Here is a 15,134-nt window from a genome sequence, read left to right as displayed (position 1 = left end):
ACGGAGCAGCAGGAAATGGTTGGGGCAGAGTATAATTTTTAGTCCCTTGCGGCGGATTGGGGATGGGTTAGGTCTGCGTTAAAGGAGTAAAACTGACTTTTTACGTCTCTAACACCGAATAAGAGATCAGTTAGAAATGCCCTTAATTGGGTTGGTCATGTCCCGGCGATCAACTCCTTAGCTCCTTCCGCATTCACTCTTCATGTTTGTTTGTCGCCCTTGCCTCTCCTTTCCATGAAAAAAAAACACTTGCTCCGTTTCAAAACATCTGAAGTTCTAAGTTTGTCGAACTTTTTAAAATTTGATCAAGTTTATAGAAAAAATGACTAATATCCACGGCATCAAATATATATATATATATATATATATATATAGCTATAATGATGAATCTAATGACACTAATTTGACGTTGTGAATGATGGTGCAGACATCTTTCTATAGACTTTTTCAAACTTAAATAATTCTCATTTAGGATAAACCCAAAACTTGAAATATTTTGAAACCGAGGAAGCAGCAAGGAGGGCATTCGCGTGCTAAAACATGTGTCCGTGTACATACTTATGTACCCGTGTACTCCACACCAGATGCACGGGCACACCAGCAGATATGGTGGGCAGGCAGAGGCAGGTGTCCTCCACTCCACCCGCAGAGTATCCGGACGGACGAACCCAACGACCCTTGCGCGCAGCCCATGGGAACTCGGCGGTATGACTCACTGACGTGCTGCTCGCGACGACTCTGTTTTTCCGTTCTGCTCTCTTCTCTGACTCTGTCATCCTTGCCTTCAACGCCATTTCAAACCACACCCGCGATCGCCGCCGCCGCCACCACCGCCGGATGCCGATGGCCGCGCCGCAGCCTCGCCGCCACCAGGCCGCCTTCCTCCGCAGCAAGCCCCCTGCCCCCGCCAATGGGAATCCAGCCGCCGCCGCCTCCTGCAAGCCCAAGTCGCCCGCCACCGTACGCTCTCCGCCGATCGTCTTTTCGTTCCCTGCCGCTTGATTCTGAGGATTTATATGGCTGCGATTGATGCGTAGGTCGCTGGAGGAGAGGACGGTGAAGCAGCTCAGGCTGACCAAGGCGCTGACTCTCCCGGAGGCCACCGCGGTGTCCGAGGCGTGCAGGAGGATGGCCGCCAGGCGCGCCGACGCCGCGCTGCTCACCGACGCCAAAGGGGTGCTCTCCGGCATCGTCACGGCCGAGGTGAGAGACTCATCACAAGGAATCTGAATCGCTGAAAAGTGGAAACAGAGAATATCAACTTTAAACTTCTTGGGGCTGCAAAGATTGAATATGTAAGTAGTCTGCAATTAAAAGTTAGTAGTATTTACAACAAACTGAAAAGGAGGATTTGTTTGAAAAAATAGATATAAGTATATAGAAAACAGAAAACAGTTAAATTTTTTTTGGGGTGGGGGGTTATGAAGGAATTTCATGGGTTAATGATGAGCATCAGGTTTTGTATGGAATCAGTAGTGGTTGAGACAAAGTTTTCATGGGGGATTTGCTGTGTTTTTCTGTAGGACATATTGGGTCGAGTGATAGCCGAGGGTCTAATTCCCAACACGACGAGTGTGTCCAAGGTGATGACGCGGAACCCAGTTTTTGTCATGTCCAACTCGTCGGCCACCGAGGCACTGCAGAAGATGGTCCAAGGTCTGCTTGTTGTTTTTCTTCAGTACCAGAATTAGCAGTATTTGTTGCCAGTTTCGCCTTCAGTCATAATCATAGCCATGTATTTTGTCAGTAACTGAAGTCGTGGCCGAATATAAAACCTACATAGGCCTCCTTTCTAAAAATATATGTGAGAAAACAAATAATCTGGAACTGAGAGTCATCTTGAATTGAGGAATAGTGTAACTCGGAGCAATTTTATTACATCCTAGCTAATAGCCAGAGGCAAGAACTGCAAGAGGAATAGTGTGCCTGAAAGTACAAGAATGTTCTCTTAAGAAATTTCTGTCGTGTTTTATGCTGGGATTTTGTTGTCATTCTTATTGACCTCTTCTATCTTATCTTCATGGTTTCTTTCATGTCATATGAATTCATATACAGGCAAATTTCGGCATCTTCCTGTAGTGGAGCATGGTGAGGTCATTGCCATGTTGGATATTACCAAGTTCCTCTATGATGCGATTTCTAGAATGGAAAAGGCAGCAGAACAAGGTAGTGCTATTGCCGCTGCTATGGAAAGGGTCGAACGGCAGTGGGGAAATGAATTTGCAGGTTGCTTTTTCAGTTTCTTTTAATATGATTAAATTGACTACTTTTTTTACAAGAATACTTATTTCAATTTTCATGATCACCAATGATGCATTTCATTCAGGTCTCTTTGATTAACTAGCTGATGTCATATTTTGGGTCCTTACTTCAGGTCCGCACACGTTAATAGAAAATCTTCGAGACCACATGTTCAAGCCTTCCTTATCAACTATCATAACTGAAAATAGCAGGTCAAATTTCTACTGCCACAAAAATGTATGACGTGATTTCGTTTGTTACGACTGAATACTGCTATCGATTATCCTTTGTAGTGTTGCATCGGTATCTCCTTCAGATCTGGTAATTGTAGCTGCCAAAAAGATGAGAGAGTACCGAGTTAACTCAGTGGTTGTCATGACAGGGAACATGCTGCAAGGCATTCTCACGTATGTTCTTAGCAAAATTCGCGTTGTTTTAAAGTTTCCCATCTCATTTATTTGTTAAGTACTATCACCAAGATGCTGAGCACACTGCAGTTCCAAGGATTTGGTTTTGCGAGTAGTGGCACAAAATCTGTCCCCAGAGGTGACTCTAGTAGAAAAGGTATGGAAAAAAACTGAAGCATCCACATTTTAAGCAATCAAGATTTTATTCCTAAAGCGATGTTAACTTTCCGAAGGTCATGACTGCAAGTCCTGATTGTGCTACATTGGACACATCAATCCTCGAGGCTCTACAATCAATGCAAGATAGAAAATCTCGTCATATTCTTGTTGCGGACAAAAGCAAGTACTGAATTCTAACATCAGAGAGATGTTCATTTCTATGCACATATCTAAGCTAAATCTTTGAATAGGAGGACAGATTGTCTCCTGTTTGGACGCTCTACAGTTAACCCAAACAGCCATCTCCATGGTAAGAATGGATTATTATGATGTTACTGCACATTTCATTATTTCCTCATGTTAAAGAAAAAGAACAGAACTCTCTTGGGAGGTGAAGGTTTCATTCTGAAGGGAAGTCCCCTGACACATGAATTCTATTTTTGTTGCATTAAAATGATTCAGTCACAAATATTATACATTAAATGAATTAAATATTCTGTTAGCTATGATTATTTTCATAAAACTATACCATACAATACGTTTTTTTGGCGGACACCATACAAATACGTTATCTTTATTTCTCATCACCATATAATCATAACAAGTTTTGTGTACTCGTTAGGTCGAGGGAGCCTCTGGACCAAACGATGTGGCAAATACTATGGTTCAGAAGTTTTGGGATTCAGCACTTGCCTTGCATCCTTCAGAGGAGAATGACTGGCATAGGTTTGTTCTTCTTCGACTTGCATATACTCTTACATTCCTGAAGATGGCTTGATCAGTCTTTTGTTATATAGTGCAGTGACGAATTTCGTACGGCAGCCTCAGATAGTGCTGAAGGGAAGCAAACACCCCCTCATGTTGGCAATGCATTCTCTTTCAAAATTGAAGATAAAAAGGGCGGATGCACAGATTCAGTTGCGGTGTGTGCATTTCTCATCTTACTTTCCTCATTGTGGTTTACTAAAGTAGTAGTGTAGTATGAATTTGTGTTTGTCTGCCTTAATATCTGATAACACTTCTTCTTTCTGCAGTTTCAAAAAGCTTAGATGAGCTTGTGTCTGCTATTGCATACATATTAGGAACAGAAAACAAGAAGGCAAATGTAAATCTTCTGGTAAGAGGTTGGGCTTTAACATTGAGCTTTGCTTATGCAGTACTGTGTTCCTTTTCCTCCAAGTGAGCAATTAGGGCAAGCAAAAGCTTGTAGATGGGATTTTTTAAAAGTAGGACTTGTGGCCCTCTGTATTCACATCTCACTTACAATTGTTTTGAACAGTAGTGGCTGCATGCATCGTCCAGATGCAGAGGCCGGGGGTCCTCCTCCATTTTTAAAAAAATATATTTGTTTTGAACAGTATGATGATGATGAAGGTGACAGAGTTCTTCTGGCTACCGATGGTGATCTCGTTGCAGCGATTGAGCATGCCAGATCAGCTGGATGGAAGGTCAGTTTTTCTCTTCTTTTTCTAGGTCAGCAACTTGATTGATTCGCGTGTCGTCTGCATCCTCGCTAGTTATGCCGCAACCAAAGCGCAACCGATCATTTTTAGTTTCTTCGTTCTTCTTCTTGTTATTGCAACTTAGGTTCAGTAATTTACTTCGAGGTTCAGTCTTTTTTGGTGTTTCGTTTTGCTGTTTCAGGTTCTTAGGCTGCACATGGACGACGCTGCAGGGACCGGCGCAGAGTCCACACAGATGTCGTCTGTAGATACTTCGATGTCGAGGAGATGCTGGCCGTCCCTCCGACTAGGTAGAGTGGCCAGTGCAGCTGCTGTTGCCGGCGTCGGGGTAATCGTCTACTTGAGATGCTCTCGGCAATGACTTCAATATACAAACCTCAGACACAAAGAGAATACTTCAACACTGTGTAGATGTACTATGCAGGAGGAAGATCACACAAATCACGGCCGCAATAAGGCTCTTGCCAAGCCTCTACACTGATTTTTTTTTCCAGCGTTTGCATTCATTCTGAAATGTCTTCAGAGAGAGTTTCTTATTCTTCTTCTGACAACAGGGGTATATGTTCAGCTGTTTTTTCTCTGTTTTTGGTTCATCCTGATGAACTAACAATAACATTAATTAGTGTTTCTTTTTGCGCTGGAACACTAATCAGTACTTCACTCTCTATATAGAAGAACAATTGTTAGTTGTTATGGCCAATTGACTGATTGTCTCTTCAGCCTATTAAGATGGATCAAACATCCTTTTTCTGTTGTCAAAACAGATTTATTTTAATTTTCTTCTTCTAATAGCAAAGTGACTGTTTGTTCCAACGGATAAAAAGTAGGCTGATACATGTACACAAACTAGAAAATCATCCTAGTTGAAGTTTATAAAAAAAAAATCATCCTAGTTTTGGTATATATCACCCAAAATATGTTTTTTTTTTGCAAAAATATCACCAAAAATATGTTAGGGTCACGCAATGTTTATCCCTCCTATTTGTTTTGATGACGTGGGGAGGGATTGGCCTGGTCATTAGGCTGAGGAGTTTTATGGAAACTAGGTATGTGCCCATGTGTTGTCACGGGAGCTGTATTTTTTTAATGTATAAATGCTAGGTATGTGCTAAGGTCAGTGAAAAAAATAGCGTGTTATAATGTGAAAATGCTCTTTAGAGCTCGGGCTCCATGGAGCCCGAGTTTGACTTGATCAAAATTCAAATTTTCACGTTTCAAAATATTTTGAAAAAAAATACACACATACTTAGAGACATAAAGCATATGTGTGTAATTTTTCAGGACGAAACACTTTAAAATGAGTGCTACACAAAAAGAACAAATCTGAGCCTTTTTAGTAGATGCACTATTCATTCTCAAAGTCCATGAATTTGTCTTTTTTGCATAGATCGCATTTTAGGGTATTTCATCCTCAAATTTTACATACATACTCATAACATCCTTGTTTACTTGTATGATTTTTTTAGATTTTTTTGAAACTGAAAAGTGTGAATTTTGAATTTTTCAAAAAATTCGGCCTCCATGAAGGCCGAGCTCCAAAACGCCCTACTCGTTATAATGTCGTTAATAGCAAGCTATAGCGTTCTGAGCAATGTCTTGCTAAATAATTGTGTGTGCAATGTCTCGCTAATAGCAGCTATTTTTCATTGATTAAGGTAGAAGTGGATGTAATTCCACCTTATATGGTATGCGGCATGCGGCAGACGGGAATCACCATGGATTAGTATTTTGATTTTGGCACCATTGTAATTTGGTAGCTTGGATCATGCATGATAAGTAAATTAAATGAATTGCGTACAGGAATGTGCGGTCAAATATGGTGTGGAATTGAGTGGCCTAATTTCACATTTTGCGAAAAGTAAGTTAATTAAGGTGGAGTTGATGTAGTGCTGCATAAGATAAGTAAATTAATGTGATTGAGCGGCATATTGGGAAGGTGCGGTCAGATATGATGTAATGAAAAAAATGACCGAATAAAAAAACTATGAAGGGATGTGATGGGAGGGGAGGCCGGTTGACGAAAAGTTTTGCTTGACAGGAAAAAGAACGCTGCTTATTTTATTTAAATATTAACTAGAGATAGAGAAGAGATTAGTACTACGTATTAGTAGAGATAAAGATATGGAGCAGAGTAGCAAGGTGTTTTTGCTATAACACAATTTTCCTCGCACTCGTTAAATACAGATTGGATGGATTGATATGATGAGTGACACACACACACATATCCAGCTGGATCTTTTAGAGGTAAAGAAATAATGAGATGCTATTTTTCGTGCCAATAGACCTCAATGGAGGATCGTTCATATATTTTTAATTATTTTTACGGGAGCTCCTATTTGCCACTTGCTCAGAACCCACAGGCAGCTCCCAACTGGGCCGACCCATCTAGCCGTATGCCCCGAGTATATAGCCCGACCTGTGAATTTCAACCACCAAGGATGGATGGGTTTTGAAACGCGCGAGCCGTTGGAGGCGACTCGGGGCGACGCGGGTGGCGATCCCGCTCCCCCCGGCGGTGCTGTCACGGCGACGGAGTGGGTGCTGGTGCGGCGGGGTCCCTGTGGCGCCCCGGCGTCCCCTGCCCCGGCGCGCTCCCCTGGGGCAGGTCGTGCAGGCTGCGGTGGCCGGTTCTAGGCTTTGGCGAAGGATGCGTCCGACGAGGAGGATGAGCTTACCTCACCGCGGCTGGCTCCTCCTCCGACGGGGGCGATGTTGGGTGATTTTGTGCTGGCGGCGACTCTTGGCGGGGCTGGTCGGGGTGACCGGCGACATCGTTTTGCGCCGGGCGGAGGCGGTTCGCGGGCGACGGCGGTGCGCTGCTGGAGGCCAGAGGCGCAAGCGGATTTGGGCGCGTGGGGGACTCGTCTGGCCCCTCCCCCGGTGTCTCCCCGGTGTTCTGGGCCCGCGGTGGCTCCGGTGACGCCCGAGGAGTGGCCTGCCCTCCCTGTCCTCCCTTGACGGCGTCGATGGCGGCGGCGGCGGAACGGGTGGCTGAGGTGGCTGACGCGCTAGGGTTGGCGCCGACCGCCCCTTCCTTGGGCCTGCTGGGGGCCGCTGGGCCTGGGCCGGCCCAGCTCTATCCTCTGGTCGTCGGGCCTCCTGGTGTGGGGCCCTCGACGTCTGCGGGGGGGGGGGGGGGCTATTCGGGTCCTGGTGCTGGACCTGGCCCTGTCAGCCCACACGGTCGACCTGCCCTGGGAGGGGCCCGTCGGCCCGCCTGCTAGCGCTATATATGGCTGCGCAGGGGCCTCCGCGACCCCTCGCTAGGGTTTCCGGCTCGTTCCAGTGAGGTGCGGCGCCACCGTCTCCCCATTAGATCTCTCGTTCCCCTCCCCCCTCCTCCCCCTCTCACTCTGTCCTTTGTCGAGGCGATGGCCATGGGCGACCGGCGTGCAGACAAGCGCCCGATGGAGCCTCCGCTCTTCGAGGAGGAATGGCGGCGTGAGAAGGCTCTACGGGCGCAGGCAAAGCGTGGCCAGCGGGCCAAGGCGGCAGGGCGTACGAACGGCGGAGGTGGCTTTGAGCATGGTCAAGACGGCGGTGCTGGTCGTGGCTACGGTGGCTACTAGGGCCATGACTCCGGATCTGGTTACCACGGGCGCGAGGGGGATTGGGGTCCCCCTCCACCTTGGTGGGGCCAGCAAGAGAAGAAGCAAAAGCGCAAGCATGGATTGTGGCACCGCGAGCTGGAGCGCAAGCAAGAGCACCCCCTTTGCGGCGGAGGTCATGGGGACCCGCTGGCAAAAAAGCCACGGGCTTCAGCTACACCGCTTGCGGTGGTCGCGCCCGATGCGCCGCGGGGCTCGACGGATGCTCCCATTCCAGTCGAAGAGGAGGGCGGGGAATATTTCAAGTGCGGCCGGACCGGGCATTACCAGGCCAAATGCACCTTTCCCCCCCTTTGTGTGATCTGCAAGCAGGAGGGACACGCCTCGGCCTATTGCCCTTCACGGGGCAAGCAGCCGCACCTCCAGATCATGGGCAGCGCCATTCTAGGCGAAGGATTTTTCTGCATGGAGTTCGAAGAAGAAGAGATGGCAGAGGGCGACGACCTTAAAGCTGCCAATGGTGCCATTTTGTCAGCGGAGCTGGGGAGGCTTTCGCTGCGTACGCTCAAGCAGGAGCTGATGCACATGGTGGTTGGAGACTGGGACTGGCAGATTGCGCAGGTTGGCGACAACGACTTTGCAGTGGTCTTCCCCTCTGCAGATCTATTGCATATAGCCAAGACAAGCGGCAAGCTTTTCCTCTCCATCAATGACATTACGGTGCTGGTTCGAGACTCGATCCACGAGACGATTGTGCCCCTCTCCATGCCGGAGGTGTGGCTCCGCCTTCATGGCATACCCAAGAAACATTGTCGTGTCGACCGCCTGATGGAGGGGCTCAAGATGCTGGGTAGACCTATTGTGGTGGATGAGCTATCCCTCATCCGGGTGGGACCGGTGAGGATGAAGTTTGGTTGCAGAGCCCCTGACAAGATGAATGGTTTTGTGCAAGTTTGGTTTAATCAAGAGGGTTACGACATTCGAGTCGAGGTGGAGCGGCTCCCAAAGTGTCCTGGAGACGGGCCGGCGGCGCCTGGTCCTAACAATCCACCCTCTCGCCCGGGTGACAAGAGTGATGGACCGCCTGGTCCGGGGACCGGAGGGTCAGCTGGGCAGTAGCAGAAAGATCCAGGGACCCAGGGCGGGCAACACACTGGTAACGAGGGCTGCTTTATGGATGTGGACATGGCCGGCCGTGAGGATGAACCTGAGGATAGCATGCCAGACACGTCAATTTACACGGAGACCTGGTACTAATTGGGTATCAAAGAACTGGCGCTCGACGAAGGGAAGGAGAACGCGGAGCCTGGGGCGCTGGCGATCTCGGACACGGCTGGGAGCAGTCCGCCTCCGTCCCGCGCTCTGGTGGGGGCTTTCAATCTGGTGGGCTTGGCGTCGCTGCCTGTGGCAGGCCGCTCTGATGCTGTCGGTCGCGTCGCTGCGGCTGTCGCCCCAGCCTCCCCCAGTTTGCTCGGCTCGGACTCGGGCGTGGTGCTCAATGAGCCTTCCATGCGCACCCCGGTGTCGGGCCGTCGCAGCTCGGGGGGTTCTGGGCGTGCCCCCAAGAAGACGGCCGGATGGAAGCCTCATGTCAAGCAAGCTACGCTGGCGCTCCCTTCGCCTGTGGCGCCGGCGTGTGTGGATCTTCAGGCTGCGTTGGGCTCCGCGGGCACGGCAACCAAGGCGCGGCGCTCTCAGGCATCTCCGGGCCCTCAACGGGCTCCAAGTGCTCGGGCCAAGGCGGCGCTAGGTGATCTGTCTTCCTTGGAGAGTGCTCGGCTTCGTCTGGCGGACAAGAACTTGGAGATCTCAGGTAACCCACCCCCTCCTTTAAGATTCTGAACGCGTTTACAGACCCGCAACTAGTTTCTATCCTAGACGACAGTGGTTTCGATTTAGGTACGGACCGTGGGGAGCTTGTGTCCCTTATCCATGCTCGCGAGGAGGCCCAAGCGGATTTGGCAGAGGCCGCTGCTGCGGCCAAGGCCAGGGAGGCCGATTCCACAGCGTTGGCGGTCTCTGCTAACCCAGAGGCTTCGGGTATTCCCACCACGCTAGTCCTGTCAGAGGGGGCTGCCACAACCAAGGAGGTTGACGCAGCGCCGTCGACGAGCCGCACCCAGGCTAAGAAGCGAGTGGCAAAACCGGTGACCTCAAGAGGGGTTCGCCTTCACAACCGTGTCATCTGATGCGTTACATCTTTTGGAATATTCGGGGTTGCGGGCACTTGGGTCGTCGCACGCAACTTAGGGAGTATATCGTGCGCGAAAGGATCGACGTTGTGGCTCTCCAAGAAACGATCAAAGCGGACTTTTCGTATCGTGATCTTACGGCCTATGATCCTCTCCACCGCTTCGTGTGGGGCTGGGTCCCTTCCATTGGCCATTCGGGCGGTCTTCTTCTGGGATGTAATTCTGATGTATGTGATGTTGTAACTTGGGACGTGATTTGAATACTATAAAAAAGTAAGACGGGAGGTGGGGGAGATAAAAACTTTTGGATATATTGATTCGGATTGAATTGCAAATACATCAAGGATAGAATCAATTCAATTCTGAATTGCAATAAGCAAGCGAGGTCTCTCAAATAGAGTCGAACTGAACTGCTAGACTACGTTGAGTGATGAACTCAATGATTCAAAAAAAAAAACTAAGAGATGGATGAAATTACACAAGGAATCCTGGTCTCAATCTACTGAGACAAAAAGATGGGCTGTCAAAAAGGTAGAGGAGGTAGGATGGGCAGTTGGTCAGATCTAGTATGGATCGTACATGGACGATAGTTGGAGTCGGCGGCTCTCCTAGGCTTCCCTCATCTGGGATCCCTGGGGAAGAGGATCAAGTTGGCCCTTGCGAATAACTTGATGCACTATCTCCCTTCAACCCTTTGAGCGAAATGTAGCAAAAGGAAGGAAAATCCATGGACCGACCCCATTGTCTCCACCCCGTAGGAACTACGAGATCACCCCAAGGACGCCCTCAAAAATGCTCGGTTTTTCTTTCTGGAAAGACAATATTTCTTTCATCCTTTTGCATTGAAATAACAAATTGAAATCAAAATAATATGATTCAACCTCAGACCCTTTTAAATGTAGCAGATAATAGTGGAGCTCGAAAATTGATGTGTATTCGAGTCATAGGAGCTGCTGGGGTTCGTTTTACATTTCTGTCACGATTAAGCATAGAGTCTCTCTCGCTTCCTGGGCGATTGTTTGCGTTTACGGCCCGGCCGATCACTCGCGCGCGGCTGATTTCCTAGGTGAAATCCAAGTCTTGGTCGGGGCCAAGCAAGCCGCGAACATTCCCATTGTTCTTGGGGGCGATTTTAACCTTATCCGATCGGGCGCGAAAAAAAATAATCGCAACATTGACTGGCCTAGGGTCTCCCTTTTTAACAATGCCATTGCGGCTTGTGCATTACGGGAAATTGCTAGGACAGGGGCTAGATACACGTGGACTAAAAAACAACTCAACCCGGTTCGGAGCGTCCTGGACCGTGTTTTCGTTACGGCTGACTGGGAGATGATCTTCCCCATGTGCACGCTGGTTGCTGAAACACGCATTGGTTCTGACCATGTCCCATTGATCCTGGCCTCTGGGGAGGATAGGATCAAGCGTAGCCCACGTTTCTACTTCGAAACAGGGTGGTTCGAGGTAGAGGGGTTCATTCCTCTGCTGCTCGCGCGTTGGGAACAAGCTAGGGCTGCGGCTGGGCACTCCAGAGGCCCTCTTGACACTTGGGTGTCGGCGGCCGGGACCCTGCGTGGTTTCCTCCGAGGGTGGGGTGCAAATCACGGTAGTGACACTAAACGAGCTAGGGAAGCTCTTATCGAGGAAATCAAGGCCCTTGACGTCCAAGCCGACTCTAGATCCTTTTCGGAAGCGGAGTGGGCTAACCGTTATGCCCTCGAAAATCAAGTGCTGGCCATCCTCAGGGAAGAGGAGGAATATTGGCGCTGGAGGGGTGGCGTCAAGTGGATTACCAAGGGGGACGCTAATACGGGCTATTTCCATGCCTTCGCCAACTGCCGCAAAAGGAAATGTTCGATCCTAAGATTGCAATCGGATCATGGGTTACTGATCAGTCAAGCCGAAATCTCGCGGCACATCTACGATTTCTTCCTTAACCTGTTGGGAACAGCGGAAGAAAAGCCCCTTCGCCTCCGTGCGGACTTTTGGGGGGAAGAATCACATGTGTCGCAAGTCGAGAATGATGGCCTGGCCTTATCCTTCTCCACGGGGGAGATCGATGATGCGCTTGGCTCGATGAAGATCGATACCGCTCTAGGGCGGATGGCTGGCCGGTGTCTTTCTTTCGGCGGTTTTGGCCGGCGCTCAAGGACATTTTGTACGATATTATCAACGGGTTTGCGCTAGGCACAGTAGACATCTCGCGCCTCAACTTCGGCGTCATCAGCCTCATCCCTAAAGTTAAGGGGGCGGACTCGATTAAGCAATAGCGCCCCATCACCCTTATTAACGTGCCTTTCGAATTATGCTCCAAGGCTTACACTACAAGACTTGCCCCGGCTGCACAGCGTGTGATCGATCGTAGCCAGTCGGGTTTTCTCAAAGGCCGTAACATCCTAGAAGGTCCGGTAGTTTTGCAAGAGATCGTTCACGAGCTTAAGCGCATGCGTCAGTCGGCCGTGCTCTTCAAGCTCGACTTCGAGAAAGCCTACGACCGAGTGAACTGGGAGTTCATTCGCGAGGTGCTGACTCTGAAGGGATTCGAGTCGGGTTTCATTCATCGCATCATGCAACTTGTCTCGGGGGGACAGACTGTGGTTGTGATCAACGGAGAAGTGGGGAACTTCTTCCGCAACAAACGAGGTCTCAGACAAGGAGATCCCTCCTCGCCTTTGATTTTCAACTTTGTTGCTGATGCCCTCTCGGCCATGGTGAACAAGGCGAAGAACGCCGGCCATATTCGAGGTGTGGTGCCTCACCTTTGCCCAGGAGGGATCACCCACTTACAATATGCGGACGACACTTTGCTGCTCTTCGAGCACGATGAACATAGTATAGCCTCGATTAAGCTCATCCTCCTCGCTTTTGAGATCATTTCCGGCTTGAAGATAAACTTTTTAAAGAGTGAGGTGATTGCCATTGGGATGGACAATCCCCGTGCCTCCCGCATTGCCAACCTACTTAATTGCAAACTAGGGAGTTTTCCAATTAAGTACCTAGGCCTTCCCATTTCGGACAAACACATCTCGATTCTCGAATGGGAACCCTTCTACGGTAAGGTGGCGAACCGGGTCAGCCCCTGGCGCGGCAGGTTTCTATCGTCCGCGGCAAGGCTGATCCTGACAAACTCTAGTTTGTCCTCCCTGCCCTTGTTTACTATGGGCATGTTCCTGCTGGCTGATGGAGTTCACGCCAAGCTTGACACCCCTAGGTCTAAGTTCTTTTGGGAAGGGACTGGGACAAAAAAGAAATACAACCTGATTAAGTGGGCGGCGCTTTGCCGCCCCAAGAAATCCGATGGCCTTGGGATCCTCAACTCCAAACTCATGAACGTAGCGCTCCTTGTCAAGTGGATATGGAAACTTTCCCAGAATGAACAGGGGCTTTGGGCCGATATTCTTCGCGCCAAATATTTCCCCGATGGGAATTTTCTCACCTCAAAGGCGAAGGGATCGCCTTTCTGGAACGGAATTCAGGCTGTTAAGCCTGCCTACACATTAGGGGCCAAATTCTGCGTTAAGAACGGGAACTCCACGAGGTTCTGGCTCGACCATTGGCTTGGGTCGGAACCTCTTTGGTGTAGCCACTTTGTCATTTACCAACTAGCCACTCACGTCGACATTTTGGTAGCCGACGCGCTCAGAACTAACCCTCCAGCCATATCTCTCAAAAGACCACTCCTCGCTCATGAACGGGCTAGTTGGGATGGGCTCCTAACTGCCTTGCAGGGTGTCTCTCTCTGTCCTGAGGCCGACACGATATCGTGGTCCCTCTCGAGTTCCGGAAAGTTCACGGTTCAATCGCTTTACAATAAGCTGACTGAGGGACCGACTCTTGACATAGCTAGGGGGCTATGGAAAGCGTCTATTCCTCCGAAGATCAAAGTTTTTCTTTCGCAATTATTCCGTGACCGCCTCCCCTCTTCTAACAACATTGCCATTAGATACGGCCCTTCGGATGGGTCTTGCGCGTTATGTGGAGCGCATGAAGATGCGAACCACATCTTCTTCCAATGTCACCTAGCTCGTTTTGCTTGGAGTGCCGTCCGAGAGGCGTTTGCGCAGAACTGGAATCCCCATATGGTTTCGGACCTACGTGGGATCCTTCTCGCTCATAGAGGTAGCTTCGGGCGCGTGCTGTGGCGATGCGTAGGGGCGCTGTGCTGGTCACTATGGACCACCCGTAATAAGATGACTATCGAACACAAGTTCCCTGCTCATCCTGCTGACATTATTTTCAAATGCCACTTGTTTCTCCAGACTTGGACACCGTTGGGGAAACGGCGTGATGCAGATCGGATGATGGAGGCCATGGAGCGGATCCGCACGATTCAGTTCGAAGCTCGACACTAAGATTTTGCTCGTGGCGCTTTTGGACTGGCTGCTTGGGTTCTTCTGTTGCTTTCTTTTCCTATCAGGCTGAGGCCGGTTGCATGTTCCGTACTATGGGCTTCGGCCACTTCTATTCCGTTGTAGCTCTATGTTAACTTTGTTGGATGCTGCCTGTGGTGGGCTTTATTAATTTAAAGCCGGACGCATCATGCGTCTTCGTTCTAAAAAAAGTATATAGCCCCGATCATCTTACTGTAGCAGCATGGTGCTGTAGTGTTTTTTTTACTCTACTGACTCTGAACTGCAGGGTTCGTTTTTTTACTGCATTTTTCTTTATTTTTCAAAAATAGCAAATATGCCTGTGCGTTGCAACGGGAAACAAAAGTATTACACCCTAGCCAAACAAGTATGACTTAATACCCCGACGTATGAGTGTCCTCTATTTTTTTTAACACGGTGGCTCATCATGTTGCCATTTATCTTTTTTTCCCATCCTCGTTAATGATGGCTGTGGTGTCCATGTGATCAAATTTTATTGATTGATGTCCACTTATCTTTTTTGTGAAATGCATGGACAGCTTTTTACTCAGCGACATTTTTTGAGTCGATGAACTTTTCTTAAGTTGGGGAAGAAATTTTGAAATTCGTGATTTTTTTGAGTTTTTGCAAACATTTTTTAAAATTTCATAGACATTTTCTTCCAATTCACGAACATGTTTTGAATAAATTATCATTTTAGAAATCATGAACGTTTTATATTTTCTGAATATATTTTTTAAAAACGTGAATTTTTTAT

General features: G+C 48.7%; 1 pseudogene; it reads left to right on the top strand.

Moving 5' to 3' along the window:
- Positions 1-594: 594 nt before the first annotated feature.
- LOC125538957 lies at positions 595-4,970 on the top strand (annotated as a pseudogene).
- The last annotated feature ends 10,164 nt before the right edge of the window (positions 4,971-15,134 follow it).

This window comes from Triticum urartu, chromosome 2 (genome assembly GCF_003073215.2).
Source record: "Triticum urartu cultivar G1812 chromosome 2, Tu2.1, whole genome shotgun sequence".
Classification (NCBI taxonomy): domain Eukaryota; kingdom Viridiplantae; phylum Streptophyta; class Magnoliopsida; order Poales; family Poaceae; genus Triticum; species Triticum urartu.
The sequence above is the reverse complement of the archived record's forward strand: the minus strand, read 5'-3'. Positions and strand labels throughout refer to the sequence as shown.